The 17,663-nt window shown below is 41.8% G+C and overlaps 1 non-coding gene across 1 annotated transcript; it reads left to right on the top strand.

The window, feature by feature from the left end:
* The first annotated feature begins 10,508 nt into the window (after nucleotides 1-10,508).
* LOC116083022 lies at nucleotides 10,509-10,615 on the top strand. The gene has a single exon (XR_004115570.1). It is a non-coding gene; the product is annotated as a U6 spliceosomal RNA (small nuclear RNA).
* The last annotated feature ends 7,048 nt before the right edge of the window (nucleotides 10,616-17,663 follow it).

The following is a 17,663-nucleotide window of genomic DNA, read 5'->3' as shown; positions in this document are numbered from 1 at the left end:
GTTGCTGGGACTTGAACTCAGGACCTTCGGAAGAGCAGTCAGTGCTCTTACCCGCTGAGCCATCTCACCAGCCCAAAAATCACATTTTTAATCAGGCTGCAAGTTGGGAGAGACAAGTGGTATATGGCGGGGCCTGAGAAAGGGGCCTTCTCGGATTTACTACTGGAATCCCTCATTTGCGTCTCCCCATACCTGGCCTTGGTTTTAATAGTACCAATATGTTGCGGGAGATATTTAAAAATATGCAATTCATGCTAACAGAGCAGACTCTGGCAGGCTGGCCGGCCAGGCATTGGCGGGCATGGCCGGCCTGTTCTCATCTCGTGGAGACTGACTCAGAGCTCCAAAATCTCTCCACCCAGCTCACTGAGTTCCCACTGGCGATCCCACTACTTTAAAATTCCCACAGCCTTATGGGGTGCACTTCTTGCAAACCCACACTTTGCCACTGTCCCTTTCTCTCTGGAACCCAGTTGAGCCTTCATGTGAAGGAAAACACCACATAAGCTTAGTTCAGAGTCAATGGTAACTCAGTCACTGGGAGCAACAGAACAAGAATCCTAATCTTGTAAGCCTTATTTACTCTAAATATTCCAGTGGCGAATGCACCAGGATTCACCATCTAAATCAGGAGTCACTAGTGGCTACATCTTGTCCTCTTCTGAAACCCCGCAACCCTTTCCTGCCTCTTTCCAACCTGGAAGTCCCGCCTTCTCACTCAGTGATTGCTTTCTTTATTCATTAGAGGAAGGTTCACAAGAAGTCACCTGAGTACCTGACTCTCTCCTCTTTCCAGACAACCCCTCCTGGGAAAGCAGAATTAACATCAAAATATAAACAGTATCAGGGCTGTCCACAACACCAGTATTAGTAAGCCTACACAAAAATCTCATTGCTGTACTATTATAAATCATATAGTTTATACCTGTAGGCTCTGCTGACAGTCAGAAATAGGTTCTCATTACAATATGTATTTGAAATATGAACAAGTGACACATTTAAAAATAGACTTGTCTTAGTTACTGTTCTGTTGCTGTGAGGAGATAGCATGACTAAGACAACTTATAAAAGACAACATTTGACTGGGGACTTGCTTATAGCTTCAGAGGATTAGTCTATGACCATCATGACCGAGAACATGACATTGGGCAGGAATGGTATGGAGTAGCTGGGAGCTTTCATCAGATCCACAAGCAGGAGAGAGAGAGAGAGAGAGAGAGAGAGAGAGAGAGAGAGAGAGAGAGAGAGAGAGAGAGAGAGAGAGACAGACAGACACAGAGACACAGAGACAGAGACATAGAGAGAGACACACACAGAGAAAGAGACTGACATTGGGCTTGGCAAGGACTTTGAAACTTCAAAGTCCACCCACAGTGACACACCTTCTCAAAAAAGTCCATACCTCCTAATCTTTCCCAAACAGTTCCATGAACTGAGAACCAAACATTCAAATATCTGGGCCTATGGGGGCCAATCTCACTCAAACTGCCACACTATAGTCATAAATATACACAGCTATGGGGCAGGAGAGATGGCTCAGTGGTTAAGAGCACTGACTGCTCTTCTAGAGGTCCTAAGTTCAAATCCCAGCAACCACATGGTGGTTAGCAACCATCCCTAACAAGACCTGATTCCCTTGTCTGAAGACAGCTAACAGTGTACTTACATATAATAAATAAAATAAATATTAGAAAAATATATACTCAGCTGTATATTCAATAGATGTTTGAAGTGTATATTTTGTGTGAAACCAAAAACTGTACACATAAAAAAAATGTAGGTATGTACATCTCACTATGCTGTGTGACATAATTTAGTATAAAATAGTCTTATAAATATAATCGTGTGTTGGACATACATTCTGAGTGTACACTCACTGGCGTACATGCTGTGCACAAGGGCTCAGCAGTTTGAAAGTTTCCCTTGCCGGGAGAATGGTTGTGCTTTTTGCTCTCTCATCTGCTTCACCCATACCTCACAGCTAGCCTATTAGCCGTGAGCTCAAGGAAGTTTGAGGAGAATACCAATCAGACCTCAGATCTTCAGCATTCCCCTGATGGAAGAGAAAACTGTCAGACCAGTCACTTCTATTATTTCTTCCAGTCTGATATGGTTGTGATTCAAGGTAGTTAAAGGTGGAGAAATATGTCTCAAGGGAAAGTGGGGGAAAACATAGGTGAGCTGAAGAACAGCTGGCCACAGTGTCAGGCCGAGGAAGGCTCTCTGTGTGCACACAGCTCTAAGGGAAGGCTCTCTGTGTGCACACAGCTCTAAGGGAAGGCTCTCTGTGTGCACACAGCTCAGCTGGCCACAGCATCAGGCCGAGGAAGGCTCTCTGTGTGCACACAGCTCTAAGTAGGGCCAGGGAGAATTATGCAAATAGGCCTCTGTCTTCCTTCCCATGACACTGAAGAAGAGAAAGAAAAGACTGGTGTCTAGATCAATCTGCGTATGTTTTAGACTTTTTTAAAAAGTTGATAATTGAGTCTCTCCCTGAAGTAAGACATACTTTACAACTGGATACCTAGAAAACATAGCAGGAAGCAGAGTACTAATTGTTTAAAATGTTTAATTAATTAATTAATTAATTAATGTGTGTATGTGTGTATATATGTATGTGTATATGTGTGTATGTGTGTGTGTGTGTGAGAGAGAGAGAGAGAGAGAGAAGGAGAGAGAGAGAGAGGGAGGTAGGGAGGGAGAGAGAGAAAGAGAGAGAGAGAGAGAGAGAGAGAGAGAGAGAGAGAGAGAGAGAGACTTTATATGTACCACCTGCATGCAACTGCCTGCAAAGGCCAGAGGATGTTGGATGCCTGGAACTGGAGTTACAGGGGATTGTGAGCTGCCTGATACAGGTTCTAGAAACCCAACCCATCTACAGGAGTACTGAGCACATAGTCACTGAGCTATCACTTCAGCCCCTGGAGCTTAAATTTGTAAGTATTCAACTATATATGAATTCCTTCTCCAAGTAAAAATTTGAAATAATAAGTATTATATTCCTTTAAACGGTTTCCTACTTCCTCATCCTATTTCCTTTCCTGTTTAGCCCAGGAGAGTTTCCTCTACAAAGTAATAGAACATATTTGAAACTAGACCAGTGGATCCCATCCTGTGGGATGTATCAGATATATACATTGTGATTCATAACAGTAGCAACATTACAGGCGTACAGTAGCAACAAAAGTAATTTTATGGTTGAGGGTCACCACAACATGGGGAACTGTATTAAAGTGTTGCAGCATGAGAAAGGTTGAGAAGCACTAATCCAGACTAAGGTTATCATACTCCCCTGGGTGTATTTATAGTTTAATAGGAATGACACACTCTGGATCAAGTGTTCAGAAACCTTTTCTGCCACCAAGTTCCCCATATCTGGAATGTTTTTATATAAATATACATCTACTGCTCTTTAGCTTTAACAATGCATTCTATACAGATGTTTATTAACCACACCCCTATTAAATACAACTAATAAAAACTTGGTATTTGTTCAATAGGTATCTGTTGACTATAGGAATAAATGCATCCCCTAGCTTGCCAGCAAGGCAGGGTGGGGTGGGGGCTCTTTAGGAGTTGTTACCACATGACATATGCAGTTGAAATTGACTGTATGTGCTTTGTCATAGACAATTTGGTCATATGATGCTGGTAATAACAAACCATTAGACGCTCCCTGTATAAAAGATGCTATATAAGCACTTCTCATTCATTTCCTCATCTGTGATAATATTATCTTCATTTTACTGATGAGGGAATTAAGGCTTAATGAGCTTCTGTAACGTGCCCGAGCCTCACTTCTAATAAAGGGTGGAATTTGCTTTAAACCTACACCCAAGGCTGTAATGATTCTATCCTCCAGCAGTACCTGACTTTTATAATTTAGAGAGAGAAAATTGGAGGGAGGCTACTCTGTGCCCTCTGTTTCTGTTTTTGACTCTTTGTACAATGTTAAAAATCAGACTTAGAGAGTGGGGGTTATAGGATGGGGATGAGAAACAATATGGAGGACCAGGTGTGAAATTTAAAAGTGACAAACCTACTGATTTCAGGATAGATCACCTCAATGCATAAAAAACCTAGCAAGTTTGTGAGTAGATATGATACATAATGTTTATGTTTGTGACTAGATATGATACATAATGTTTCCCTGCTTTAAGCTCTGGGAGGACTGTGCCACCAGCCCTAGCCCAGGTTTCCTTGGATCTGTAGATGAAAGACACACACACACACACACACACACACACACACACACACACACCAGTTAGTCTTAAAATGCCTTTGCTAACTCAGTGACTGGGCATTGCTAAACCTCCCCTGCTACCCCAGACATAATCTGATAAGGTGGTCAGTTCTCCTGATTCCCTAAGTCCTCCCTCACAACTCTAAGTGTCCCATCCCATCCTCAGTCATTGGTCACTGGTATCTTTATTGATGCATCAAGAACCAGTTGGGGAACAGGACCTTAGCATTGGAACCACCCCCTATAATGATACATAATGTTTGTGTTTGCGAGTAGATATGATACATAATGTTTATATTGCTGTACTTTAAAAGGTGTTGGTAGAGAAGCAGTTAGTGTTTTGATGAATGGCATGATGGTTTGAATGAGAAATGCCCCCCAATAGGCTCAGGCATTTGAATACTTGTTTGCCTGATCTGGATGTAGAACCCTCAGCTACCCTCCAGCACCATGTCTCCCTCCATACCACCATGCTTCCTGGATAATGATAATGGACTAAACCTCTGAACTGTAATCCAGCCTCAATTAAATATTTTCCTCTGTAAAAGTTGCCATGGTCATGGTGTCTTTTCACAGCAATAGAAACCTTAACTAAGACACTCTTAGATAATTTAAGCCTTTTCTTGTATGAGTTTTTAAATTAGCCCTCTATTATCAGCAGCAGAGTTTGGGAATCTGTCCTGTGGACTGCTATGCCTCTTCCCTCACCATGCTCTCCCAGCTCAGGTGTCTTTGGTTTCTAGCTCGTTCCTGTGCCCTGGGATGCTGCTGCCTGCCCCTGTGTTTGAGTGCTTTCCTCTTAGTTCCTCAGATCTAAAGCAACATCCATTCTCCAAATTCCATGTTCTCTCTTCCTCAGCCCTTCACCCTAGCAGATTTTTGGTTTTATGTTACCCTGCAGTGGTAATTTTAATATAAATGTATGTAGTAAATTAGCACACCAGCTGTTTCTCTTTATCCTATCCTGTTACTCAATAATGACACAGAGAGACCAAGATTTATTTTTAAGCTTTAGCACAATAACTAGGCCATATAACTCTATTATAACCCTCTAAGCTATTCTGTTTATCTCCCATCCAAAATCCCTGAGAGACTTGCATTATAGTATTGGTCCGGCTCTCTGAGCTTCAGATGTGTTTTGCCATGAAGTCTCCTCACCTTCATGGTTGAATCTGTCTTACTCTACTCTCTCTACCACTCCCCTACCTGGTGGAAGTTCAGCTCTAATCTCTCTTCTGCCCAGCTGTTGGCTGGATCGGCTTTTGTTGACAAGGCAGAGAATAAATGGTAAGCATTGTTTACACACACTTGAGACAGGAGATTCTTGACATAAACATTATAATGCTGTGTCCAGATTGAAACAAGATACGAGGGCAGAGAAATCAGCATTTGAATAATACAAAGATAAATTTACACAGTGCACAATAACATGATGCCCACATTACCCCTTCACAAACCTTATTACAATGGACATTTTACAAATACAACGTATATTTTACAAACACTTTCCTTATGAAAGCCATATATTTCTCTTTTTTCCCCACCAGATAGCAAACTCTATCTATGTGGGCAGGAGCCATCAAATCATTTTGATTAATCCTAGTGTCAACTGTGTCACCATGGGCACTCAGAAGTAATTAGTTTAATAAATACGTACTACAGCTCAAATTTTCTTCCAGTGTTCAGTACAAAGTCAGTTCTAACTCTCAAGAAGAGAATAGCTTAGTGTCCTTGCTGCTGTTGCCCCCACTGGTCTCTTATTGGTATTTTGGTATTATAAGTTCACCTTATTCAGCGATCATAAATTGTGTGGGTATTGGAGCAGTAAAGATATGTGCCACTAGATAGGAGAGGCTAACTGTTAGTAAGTAAACAATATCTAATTAGGAGAGGTGGATAAGGAAGCCTGATGGGAGCGTGTCCGTGACCTCACCAACACTTGTTCTTGCTAGTTCTCCCAGCATGCTCACGTCTAACATTGTGCTCTGTATAAGCAGATTTCCTCTTTGGCTCATTGTTTGCTTCATACACTTCTTCCTCTGTTGCTGAGAAGTTCCAGCGCAAAACCAATGGTGACCTCATGAGAATTCTTCTTTGCTGTTCTCCTTGTCTTGCTTGCCTTTCCCTTCCTTCCTTCCTGTCTGTCTTTTTTCCTTTTTTTTTTCTTCTTTTTTGTTGTTGTCATTTGAAGTAAAGTCTTGCTAAGTAGCCATTACAGGGGGTGCTGGTGAGATGACTCAGTGGTTAAGAGCTCTGACCACTCTTCTGAAGGTCCTGAGTTCAAATCCCAGCAACCACATGGTGGCTCACAACCATCTGTACAGCTACAGTGTACTCATATATACATAAAATAAATAAGTAAGGCTTAAAAACAAAATAGCCATTACAGGGCTTTTGAACTAGTCATCTTTCTGCCTCCCTCAACTCAGTACAGGCGCTCCTGAAGGCATGCACCACCCTGTGCGCCATGTTTGAACAGGATTGTCTCCATTAGCTGTCGATCTTGGCTGTGTGAACATTACTAAAGATCATATTTAGAAAGTATTTTTCTATTTCTGAATGATGTTTAATTATAGTACCAATGGGAAATATATGAAAAGGCGCATTTTTTTGTTGATTCTGTGAGGCTGGTCTATCTTCACACATTAAATTTGCTATAGAACCTGACAATTCTCTCTTGTATCTGTCTTGTTTCCTGTTGAGTCTGTCTATGAACATCATATCTTCCTCCTGAGCTTCCTCCTGGACTAAGGTTGCAGAGATGAGAAAATGGACTTGCTAGGTGGTCCATAAGGTTGGATCATTCTGGAGGAGTGATGTCTGAATATGTATACCTGCCATTATGAATATGTATACCTGCCATTATGAATATGTATACCTGCCATTATGAATATGTATACCTGCCATTATTTGCTGCTATTCTACTGCTCTGTCCATGATTATGTGCCTAGTTTATACTTTCAGATATATTGCACATGGTTACTACCATTTAAGGAGGACATTAGGGGACAGCCCTAGGCAAGTTTGTTTATATGGCTGATCCCCTTTAATCGTTTAAATACTTTACAAGATGTGTAGTATTATTCCCTCCCCTCCCCCCAGCTTACAGATGATAAAATTGAGTCTAAAGGGAGTTTATTTACATTGAATAACATAGCAGTGGTTTGAGCCATGGCAGTCAACTTAGGATCCTGTGCTGGGAGTTTATTTACATTGGATAACATAGCAGTGGTTTGAGCCACGGCAGTCAGCTTAGGATCCTGTGCTGTTGCTACTTTCCACATGACCAATAAACCACATTTACATTTGAAATCTACTGGAAACTAATTACATTGATTGCAAGACTCCACTGGAAGAAGTCAGTAGATTGGAACCAATCTCAAAATGAAATGACAATAAATATTCATAACTGTATTGAGAGGGTATTGCTGTCTTAATGCATCTTAGCAAGTGAATGACACCTCTTAATGAGAGGCTTTCGTGACAATTTCTCCTTTATTTCAGCCTTCCTAACAGATGCTTGCTCTAAAAAGCCCCATGTTGCTAAGAAGCTAATTATTATCAGAACCTTCTTAAAGATGAGTTTGTATAATGTTTTAAGTCTATAGCCACCCTGAGAAGATTATCTGGAATTTCTAACATAATATTGTTTTCCTGAGTGATGGTAATCAGGCCACACTTGTCTGTTATCATTTATACTGACTGCTAGTACATTATCAAAATGAAGCCAAGGTGTTTACATTTCCATTAGCACACTGAGGTCTTCAGAAACATTTAGAAAATGACTACCTACAAACAACTGGAAACTGAAAACAACACAGTCATTACCCAGACGTAGACTCCAGAGGGACAGAGTGATCTCACGCAGAGTGCTACTTAGAACAGTGATAAAATTCCAGTCAGCATAGTGAATGACGAAATCTACCGAAATACAAGAAAGTTACAAAATGAAGACCTTTACCATTTCAAATTTAATTAATTAATTAATTATACTAACAATTGAATTAATATCTGGGAGTATGGCCTTAAGAAACTGATTGTGAGAACTTTCACTACTGTTCACTAAACCTTGTGGCCTAGGGCACTCTTGTGGTGAACCTTCCACACTAAACTTAGGTTTAATCCAGCTCGGATCAATGCTTGATTGTTATCAGGTTGTTGCCAAGACTATAGGTTGCTCTTCACAAACTGACAGCAAGGCCCTTGTGGTGGTTTGAATAAAAATATCTCCCTCCCATAGGCCCACAGGGAGTGGCACTATTAGAAGGTGTGGCCTTTTTGGAGCAGGTGTGGTATTGTTGGAGAAAGTGGGTCACTGGGCTTTGAGGTCTCGGATGCTCAACCCAGGCTGAATGGCTCAGTCTTCCTTCTGTCTGCTGGTCTGGATGTAGAACTCTGAGCTACCTCCCCAGTCCCATGTCTGCCTGCAGGCTGCCATGCTTCCCGGCATGATGACAATGGACTAGACCTCTGAACTGTACGCCAGCCCCAGTGAAATGCTTTCCTTTATAAGGGTTGCCATGGTCGGTCATGGTGTCTCTTCACAGCAATAGAAAAGCCTGCCTGAGACAGCCCCATTGCTGAAGGCAACACCTACACAACTCATTGAAGACAGAGAAGGTGAGCTGGCGCCTAGGTAGCGCCCCCACCCTACATTCTAGCACTGCTGGTACAGGAAGGTGCCATCAAAGGAGGAACAGTAACACCAAGCCCCACACCCCTTTGATCCATAAAGGTGTTCTGCCTGTAAGATATGCTAGGACAGTGGTGGCACAAACTTTGTGGGAGTAACCAACCAACTTCTGATTTGACTTAAGGCCCATGAGACTAGATGGTACCCATACTGACACTGCTTGAGTGAGCAAGAACCTGAGAATAGATAGCTCAGAGGTTGTGGTGGTTTGGATAGGCTTGGTTCAGGGAGTGGCACTATTTGGAGGTGTGGCCTTGTTGAGGTAGGTGTGGCCTTGTTGGTGTGGGTGTGGCCTTGTTGGAGGAAATGTGTCACTATGGGCATGGACTTTAAGACTGTTCTCCTAGTCATGTGGGAACCGCTCTTCTCCTTACAGCCTTCAGATGAAGATGTAGAACTCTCAGCTCCTCTGCATCATGCCTGCCTGGATGCTGCCATGCTCCCACTTTGATGATAATGGAGTGAACCTCTGAAACTGTAAGCCAGCCCCAATTAAATGTTGTCCTTATAAGAGTTGCCTTGGTCATGGTGTCTGTTCACAGCAGTAAAACCCTAACTAAGACAAGAGACCTAGGGTAAAATCAGATAAAATAGTTATAAAAAAATAGCAATAAAATGACTTTTAATGGTATTCTGCTATACTCGTGGATCAGCTCAACCATCATCAGAGAAGCTTCCTCCTCTAAAAGGAAGAGTGGAGTGAGTGACAGTGGGTGGTACCGCTTCCCAGTGAAAGGAAGGTTGGGAGTAGAGGGATGGAGCACTTCTGATGGTTCATCTAGAAGTCTATGTAGCACTTCCTTCTACCTCTCTGCCATGGGTGGCCTTGGAAGGGGCTAGTGTATACAGATGAACCTAAGGTGGGATGGAGCTTCCTTGATGGGGTAACCCTCCCACGATGCACTGTGTTTTAGTTACTTCTGTAAGCAATCCAACATTCATGTTCCTGGAAGTAAGACCAACAAATGCAATGGTTCACCCAGCTAATGGTTCACCCAGCTAATGGTTCACCCAGCTAATGGTTCACCCAGCTAGACTTGGGAGGAACTGTTTCATTGGTCTGTTGTTAGTGCTCTTTCTGTGGCAAATAGACACTTATTCCTGTCCCACCCAAAATTTGTAACACATTTCTGATAAAGCTGCCTGAATCTAGGTTGTCTTTTGAAAGGACGTATTTAAAATTTAAGGGTAAATTCAAAGTATACAGAAACCATTAAGAGAGTTCAGTTTAGTGAAATCAACACAGTTCCTGAAGCTAGCTAGATTAAAGAGTCTCAATTCACCAGTGCCTCCAGCTCCCCAATTAATCCTATTAGTTGGAAATGAAATGCCCTTAACACGGAGTAGTTCTCTCTGAGTATTAGTGAACACAGTGTGTAGCACAAAATGAAAAGCAACCAGAACACAGGTCAGTTAAACCCTTAAACCAAAACCATCTACTAAACATGGCAGAAGAAGAGCCACGGTGGGTCCAGACGGGAGTTAACAACCACAGACGTAAAACGCTACACACTTATTCTGTGTCAGGATAACAAGGTGGAGAATTTATGTAGGCTTATTAAGAACTATATGGTGCTTGCTTCAGCAGCACATATACTAAAATTGGAACAATACAGAGAAGATTAGCATGGCCCCTGTGCAAGGATGACATGCAAATTTGTGAAACGTTCCATATTTTAAAAAAAAAAGAACTATATGATATGGTACAATAAAAAAATTAAAAACAGCTTTCAATAAATGTATTATATCATAGATATAGATAAAGACAGAATTAAAAGATGGGTCTGAAGAGGATATCTGGAATTATCTTTGAGGAAAATAAGAGCTAATACACTTAGATTGTACAGTTAGAAAAGCATAGAAATCATACATATCATAAATCATATGATGATTTATTTATGATATTAATGAGCAAGGAGAGATCATGTCTTAGTACCGCTGTGATGAAACACCATGACCAACCCCCCCCCCGAAAAAAACCCCAAAAACAAAAACAAAAAAACAGACAAAAAAACTCAACAAAAAAGCCCTCAGGGAAGAAAGGGCTTATAGGTTTCTTTCATTGTACAATTTGTGGTCCATCACCTAAGAAAACCATGGCAGGGACTCAAGGCAGGGACCTGGAGGCAGGGGCTGATGCAGAGGCCATGGAGGAGTGTCCTTAATGTCTTGGTCATCATAACTTGCTCTGCTTGCTTTCTTAAACCAGCCAGGACACCTGCCGACCCAGGAACAGGCCACTCACAATGGTCTGGGCCCTCCTACATTAATAACTAATTGTGAAAATGCACCCACAGGCCAGTCTGGTGGGGACACTTCTCAGTGGAGTCCCTTCTCTTCCAGTGACTCTTGTGCCAATGTGACAAAACACTAGCTAGGACGATGGCCCAAAAATAATATTTGAAGACAAAATGGCTGGTAAATGTACAAAACCATTAGCATAAGCCAGACAACAGATTCTGAGAAGAACTGGAGCCAGGGACAGAAGAGATCCAGCATGAGAATCAAACGTGAGCCATTTGTAAATCATGGACCCCTCCCACACATTTGCAAAGGTAAAAGTCCTAATTAGTGGTCCAGCTGTGGCTGCTCCTTACAGAGCTCCACTTGTTTCGGGATTTTGAATTTGGGTTTTATTATCGTCTTTGAATTTTGTAGGTGAACTTCCTTGCTCTTACTAAAAGAAAGTAACTTTTTCTTTTTCTAGTAGGAATTGGCAGTCAGGTTCCTGGTTGTTTGAAGATTAGGGAACAATTCCAACACTGGAGGAAAATACTGAAAAAGGAGTAGTGGGGGTTCTAGAGGAAGGTTGGGGCCAGCCTGGGCTACATAGGGAGACCCATCTCAAGATAAATAAATGGACAAGTAAACCAAATGAAGCCCGCTTTCAGAGAAGTCAGGGGTTAGAGCTGTACTCACTCCAACCTGACTGCCAGTAATAATTCACCCCCAACTTCAGGAATTGAGAAAGAAGTTTTAAAAAATGTTGTCCTCGTATTTATAAAGAGTATGTCGCTGAGCATAGCCAAGAATGTGGGTTCTTAGAATGAAAACCTATTTTATACTGATCTTTTGCAAGAAGCCACAGTGACTTTAAAAACCAGTTCCTTGTTAGTCTAAGCAGTGACCACTAGCACCCCGTAGAGGCTTACGTGAATAGCTTACAATAAGCATCCTGTTTGGCTTTAACTTACTGAACTGGCAGGTTCAGGGAATCTGTGTCAGGATTGTAGCAAGGCGGCTGACAGGGGGTCCGAGCATGATTGAAGACAAGGTTTTAAGAGGGTCTAGAAGATAAACATTATAGGTTGACTCACAGTGAGACGATGGCCAGTTTCTCAGGATCTGCTCATTACTGATTATTAGTAGGTGGAAAGCTTAGATACATTTAGGTGCTACAACTGTCAGCTTTAGGTGGGAGAGATGACTTAGTGGGTGAAGGGCTTGTGGCCCACGCTTGCTGTCCTGGCTGGTTTTGCGTGACAACTTGACACAGGCTGGAGTTATCACAGAGAAAGGAGCCTCCCTTGAGGAAATGCCTCCATGAGATCCAGCTGTGGGGCATTTTCTCAATTAGTGATCAAGGGGGGAGGGCCCCTTGTGGGTGGTGCCATCCCTGGGCTGGAAGTCTTGGGTTCTATAAGAGAGGAGGCTGAGCAAGCCAGGGGAAGCAAGCCAGTAAGGAACATCCCTCCATGGCCTCTGCATCAGCTCCTGCTTCCTGACCTGCTTGAGTTCCAGTCCTGACTTCCTCTGGTGATCAACAGCAATGTGGAAGTGTCAGCTGAATAAACCCTTTCCTCCCCAACTTGCTTCTTGGTCATGATGTTTGTGCAGGAATAGAAACCCTGACTAAGACACTTGCCAACCTTAGTTCAGATTCCAGAAACTATGTCAGGTAGAAAAGAGAGAAACAACTCCATAAAATTTCCTCTATCTTCCAGATGCACACATACATACAATACTCTTCATCACATACACATACATACACACACACATACTCACCCATACCAACACACTAACACACACTCACACAATACATACTCACACACATACATACACTCACACACATATACACACACATACACACACATATTCACACACACACATACTCACACGCTGACATACACTCACACACATATTCACACACACAGTTACACACATACACACACTCACATACTCTTACATACATACACAGACTCACATGCTGACACACACACTCACACACATATTCACACACATATTTACACACACTTACACACATACACACACTCACATACTTTTACACACATACACAGACTCACATGCTGACACACACACTCATATACACACACATACTTCTACTCATTTCATTTTCAGATGCCATCACAGACATTAATGCATTGTGTGGTTAGATGAGATTTCAAATGATCATGATTACTTGTGACAGTGGATTGAAATAAAAACATTGAACAAGTCCAAGTAAATTGCAAGGTAAACATTACTTTAGTGTATATTAAAAATCAGCTGTAAAGGCTAGAGAGTTGACTCAATGCTTTAGAGCTACTCTTACAGAGGATCTAGGTTCAATTCTCAGCCCCCACATGGTAGCTAACAACCATCTGCAACTCCTATCCCAGGGGATCTGTTGCTTTCTTGGCCTCTGTGGGCACTGTACACACATGGTACAGCCATTCATGCAGGCAAAACACGCATACACATACAATGAAATGAAATTCAACTATACATTATAATGGAGAGTAAGTTGAATGTAAGTTTATATGAAGAAAGAAAGGCCTACGGACTTTAGTTGAAAGTAATGAGGCCATGATCAAGCTACCTGGTTTGTCCCCCAAATATCCTCAACCAAACAAAGAAAGGAGAGGTAGAAAGAAGGAAAAAAGCCCTCATGCTCTTAGGCAAGATGAAAAAAATGTGTTCCTTGTCTTCATGGGAGACGTATTTGCAGAAGGTATATAGTTTTATGTTATAAGGGAGAAACATTGTACCGACTATCAGAATCACAAACATCATCACTCTTGATAAATATTTAGTGAATTAAGTACCAAAGTGGAAGATGATTGTAGCCGTTGTCATTCTGCAAGGACTTGAAATTCACTGGAGTCGGGGATCGAGTAATGATCTTTCCCCTCCTGACATCAGAGAAGAATTTCCCTCATTATTGAGACGCCTCCGGTGTGTGTGTGTGTGTGTGTGTGTGTGTGTGTGTGTGTGTGTGTGTGTGTGTAGGGGGGGGTGTATGATTAATTGAGCTATCATTTTCATGCTCAGGGAATTATTCCTGCCAGGAGATCAGGGAGCACAGGTGTGGTTCTGAAGTAAAGCATGCCTTGGCACATCATGAACTCATCTGCCTTCGCTTATGTCTGTAAACCTGACAATGCTCTAAGTAATAAGAATTAAATAGAAACCTCTTTGTTCTCCTCATTATGCATTTTGCAGGGCAGTAGGCACCATATTGGTGATTGACAAGTTGGAGAGGAAGTGTTCCTACTTCTGCCTGGCCAGCAGCTTGCTGTTCTCAGAGGACACTTTAACAATCACCATTAATGATGGAGCTAGTATCTTTTACTTGAGATGTTATGTTGTGATGGAGGGCCTTGTGTAAACTCAGCTCTATGGCCTGCGTGTGACCAATAACATTGCTTTCCAGAGACAAGATCAGTTAGGATGTCTAACATTTAAAGTGAGACGTCAGGTCATTCTGATGGGTAGAAAATATATATGCGTGCATGTGCCAGCTCTACTTAAAGTCATTGATCGTGAGATCACGCATACAGCTCTCAACGTGAAAGAACTTTAGAGACAATGTTTCACATTGCTCCATGAAGAGAAAAGCAATTTGTACATGGCTGAAGAGATTCATCATCAGCCTCAGACTATAGTTTTTATCCATTTTTGGAGTGTATAGAAACGGATACTACTTGTTTTGATTTTCTTTTTCCCTTTATGACAAAACTGACTTTATTTTAATATTAATTTTTACACTATGAGACAAAGATGTGGGCTTCACGCTGGCACCTTATTCATATACTTCATTATACCTTGTTAAAATCTCTACTGCCCTCATTCTCGTCCCCTCTTCCGTCCCCTGTTGTTGGCCCTCTTCCTCCCCCTAAACAGTCCCTCCTCTGATTTCATGGCACATGCATCCCTGCCCCCTCTGAACAGCTCATTCTCCTTTCTCGTGGTCCCCAATCTTACTTTTGTATATGCATGAATTTAAATGCAGAGAGGAATTAAAAATAAGAGAAAACATGCAGTGTTTGTCTTTCTGATACTGGCTTATCTCTTCCAACATAATTATTCCCGGATCCACTTATCTCCCTGAAAATGCTACAGTTTCATGAGATTCCATTGTCTATACGTACCGTGGAGATTTTAACTACTCATCTGCTCTAGACATCGACACTGGTTCCTACTTCCTGGCTCCTAGGCTGGCGTCTTGGTTATTGTAAATTAAGTATCAACAAACATGGTTACACAGGTACATTTGGGTAATATGCTATGTGTATTTTGTCAGAGTCCTTCAGTGGGAGCCCAGGGATGGTACACTTGGGTGATATGCTATGTGTATTTTGTTTTTGTTTTTTTGTTTTTTTTTTTTTTGAGAGAACTTCATATTGCTTTCATAGTGGCTATACCAGTTTATATTTCTGTCAGCAGTGAATACAGTTTCCTCTTTACCCACAATTTCCTCATTCTCCAGCAGTTTACTTTCATGATGACAGCCATTCCGCCTGGGGTGAGATAGAATCTCAACATGATTTTAATTTGCATCTCCCTGATAGCTAAGGATGCTGAATGTTTTTTCAAATATTCACTGCTTTATCTATATTTCTTCTTGAGGCCTGTCTATTAACTTAGTTCAACAACGTATTGATTGGTGGCTCTTGATGTTTAATTTCTGCAGTTCTTTATCCTAGATTTTTAAATTCTAGACATTTTGCAATTAATAGTCTAGATATCAATCCCTTGTGTGGTATGTAGTTGGCAAAGATCCCTTCCCCCTAGTCTAACTTGAGGTTTCCATTGCTGTGAAGAGACGCCATGACTACGGCAACTCTTATAAAGGATAGCATTTCATTGGGGCTGGCTTACAGTTCAGAGGTTCAGTCCATTATCATCACGGAAGGAAACATGGCAACATGCAGGAAGGCATGGTGCTGGAGAGGTAGCTGTGAGGTCTACATCTGGCTTTGTACACAGCAGGAAGAAAATGAGACACTGGGCCTAGCTTGAGCATCAGAGATGTCAAAGTCAGCTCCTAGTCACATGCTTTCTCCGCTACATCTACTCCAAAGAGGCCACACCCACTCACCTAGACCACACCCACTCCAACGAGGCCACACCCACCCACCCAGACCACACCCGTTCCAATGAGGCCACACCCACTCACCTAGACCACACCCATTCCAATGAGCCCACACCCACTCACCCAGACCACACCCACTCCAATAAGGCCACACCCACTCACCTAGACAACACCCACTCCAACAAGGCCACACCTACTCCAATGAGGCCACACCCACTCACCTAGGCCACACCCACCCCAGCAAGGCCACACCTTCCAATATTCCCATTTGCTATGAGCCTAAGGGGCTCTTTTTCTTCAAACCACCACACCCATTCTGAAGGCTTCTCTTCACTCTGATGATTATTCCCTTTGCTCTGCCGAAGCTTTCCACATTTCATTTTACCCGTCAGTCCTTGGGATCATTTCCTGAGCTATTGGAGTCTTTGCAGAAAGTCTGCTCCTCTGCCCGTATCTAGACATGTGTTTACCTCTTTTTTCCTCTAGAAGCTTCGAAGCTTCATGTCCCACATGAAGGTCTACTGACATATTTACATTACTTCCTGACAGCTCTTGGCTGTCAGATCTTTATTATAACTAATTATCAGAACGTTCCATCTTGATTGCCTTAAGGCATCCAACGAAGGCTTCCTGACCTTCATGTTTGGGGCAGATAGGTAAGCACAAGCATTTATAAATAGAAATGATTTTTATACAAGCTGAGAAAATACGTATCTATCTTCATTCTGTCACGTGGAAATTCAGTCTCCTTAGCACCATGGGTTGAGGGTGCTGTCTTTCTCCCATGTCATTCTGACACCCTTGTATTGAAGCTGCTTTAGCTCTGGGTTTGCTCCTGGGTCTTCTATTCTATTCTACATGTCTAGTTTTGTGCCAGCACTGCACTATTTTTCTTACTATGGTTCTTTAGAATAATTTAAGTTCACATATAGTTTGAGGCTACAGTCCATTGTTAATTAGAACTTCTCTTTCTTTCTTTTTTTTTTTTTTTTTGGTTAATCTGGATGGGAGCCTCACAATTTTGATTAACTTTTTTTCAAAGAATCAACTCTTTGATTATATGTATTGACATTTTAATCTCCATTTCAATAATAATGCCATTGTTATAATTTTCTGGGGTTTTTTGTTTTTTTTGTTTTTTTTGTCCTCTGCTTTGGGGTTGGTTTGTACTTGTTTGCCTGAGATTTTTGAGGTACATCATTAAGTTATTTGTTTGACATCATTCTGACTTTCTTATTTTGTTTTTGTCTCTCTTCCTCTCTTTCTTTCTTTCTTTCTTTCTTTCTTTCTTATGATTTTTCCTCCATTATCTATGTTAGAAAGACACATAAAAATATAGATGAAGCTGGGTGGTGGTGGCATATGCCTTTAATCCCAGCACTTGGGAGGCAGAGGCAGGCAGATTTCTGAGT

Source organism: Mastomys coucha, unplaced genomic scaffold (assembly GCF_008632895.1).
Source record: "Mastomys coucha isolate ucsf_1 unplaced genomic scaffold, UCSF_Mcou_1 pScaffold11, whole genome shotgun sequence".
Lineage (NCBI taxonomy): Eukaryota > Metazoa > Chordata > Mammalia > Rodentia > Muridae > Mastomys > Mastomys coucha.
This window is presented reverse-complemented; position numbering and strand designations above follow the sequence as displayed.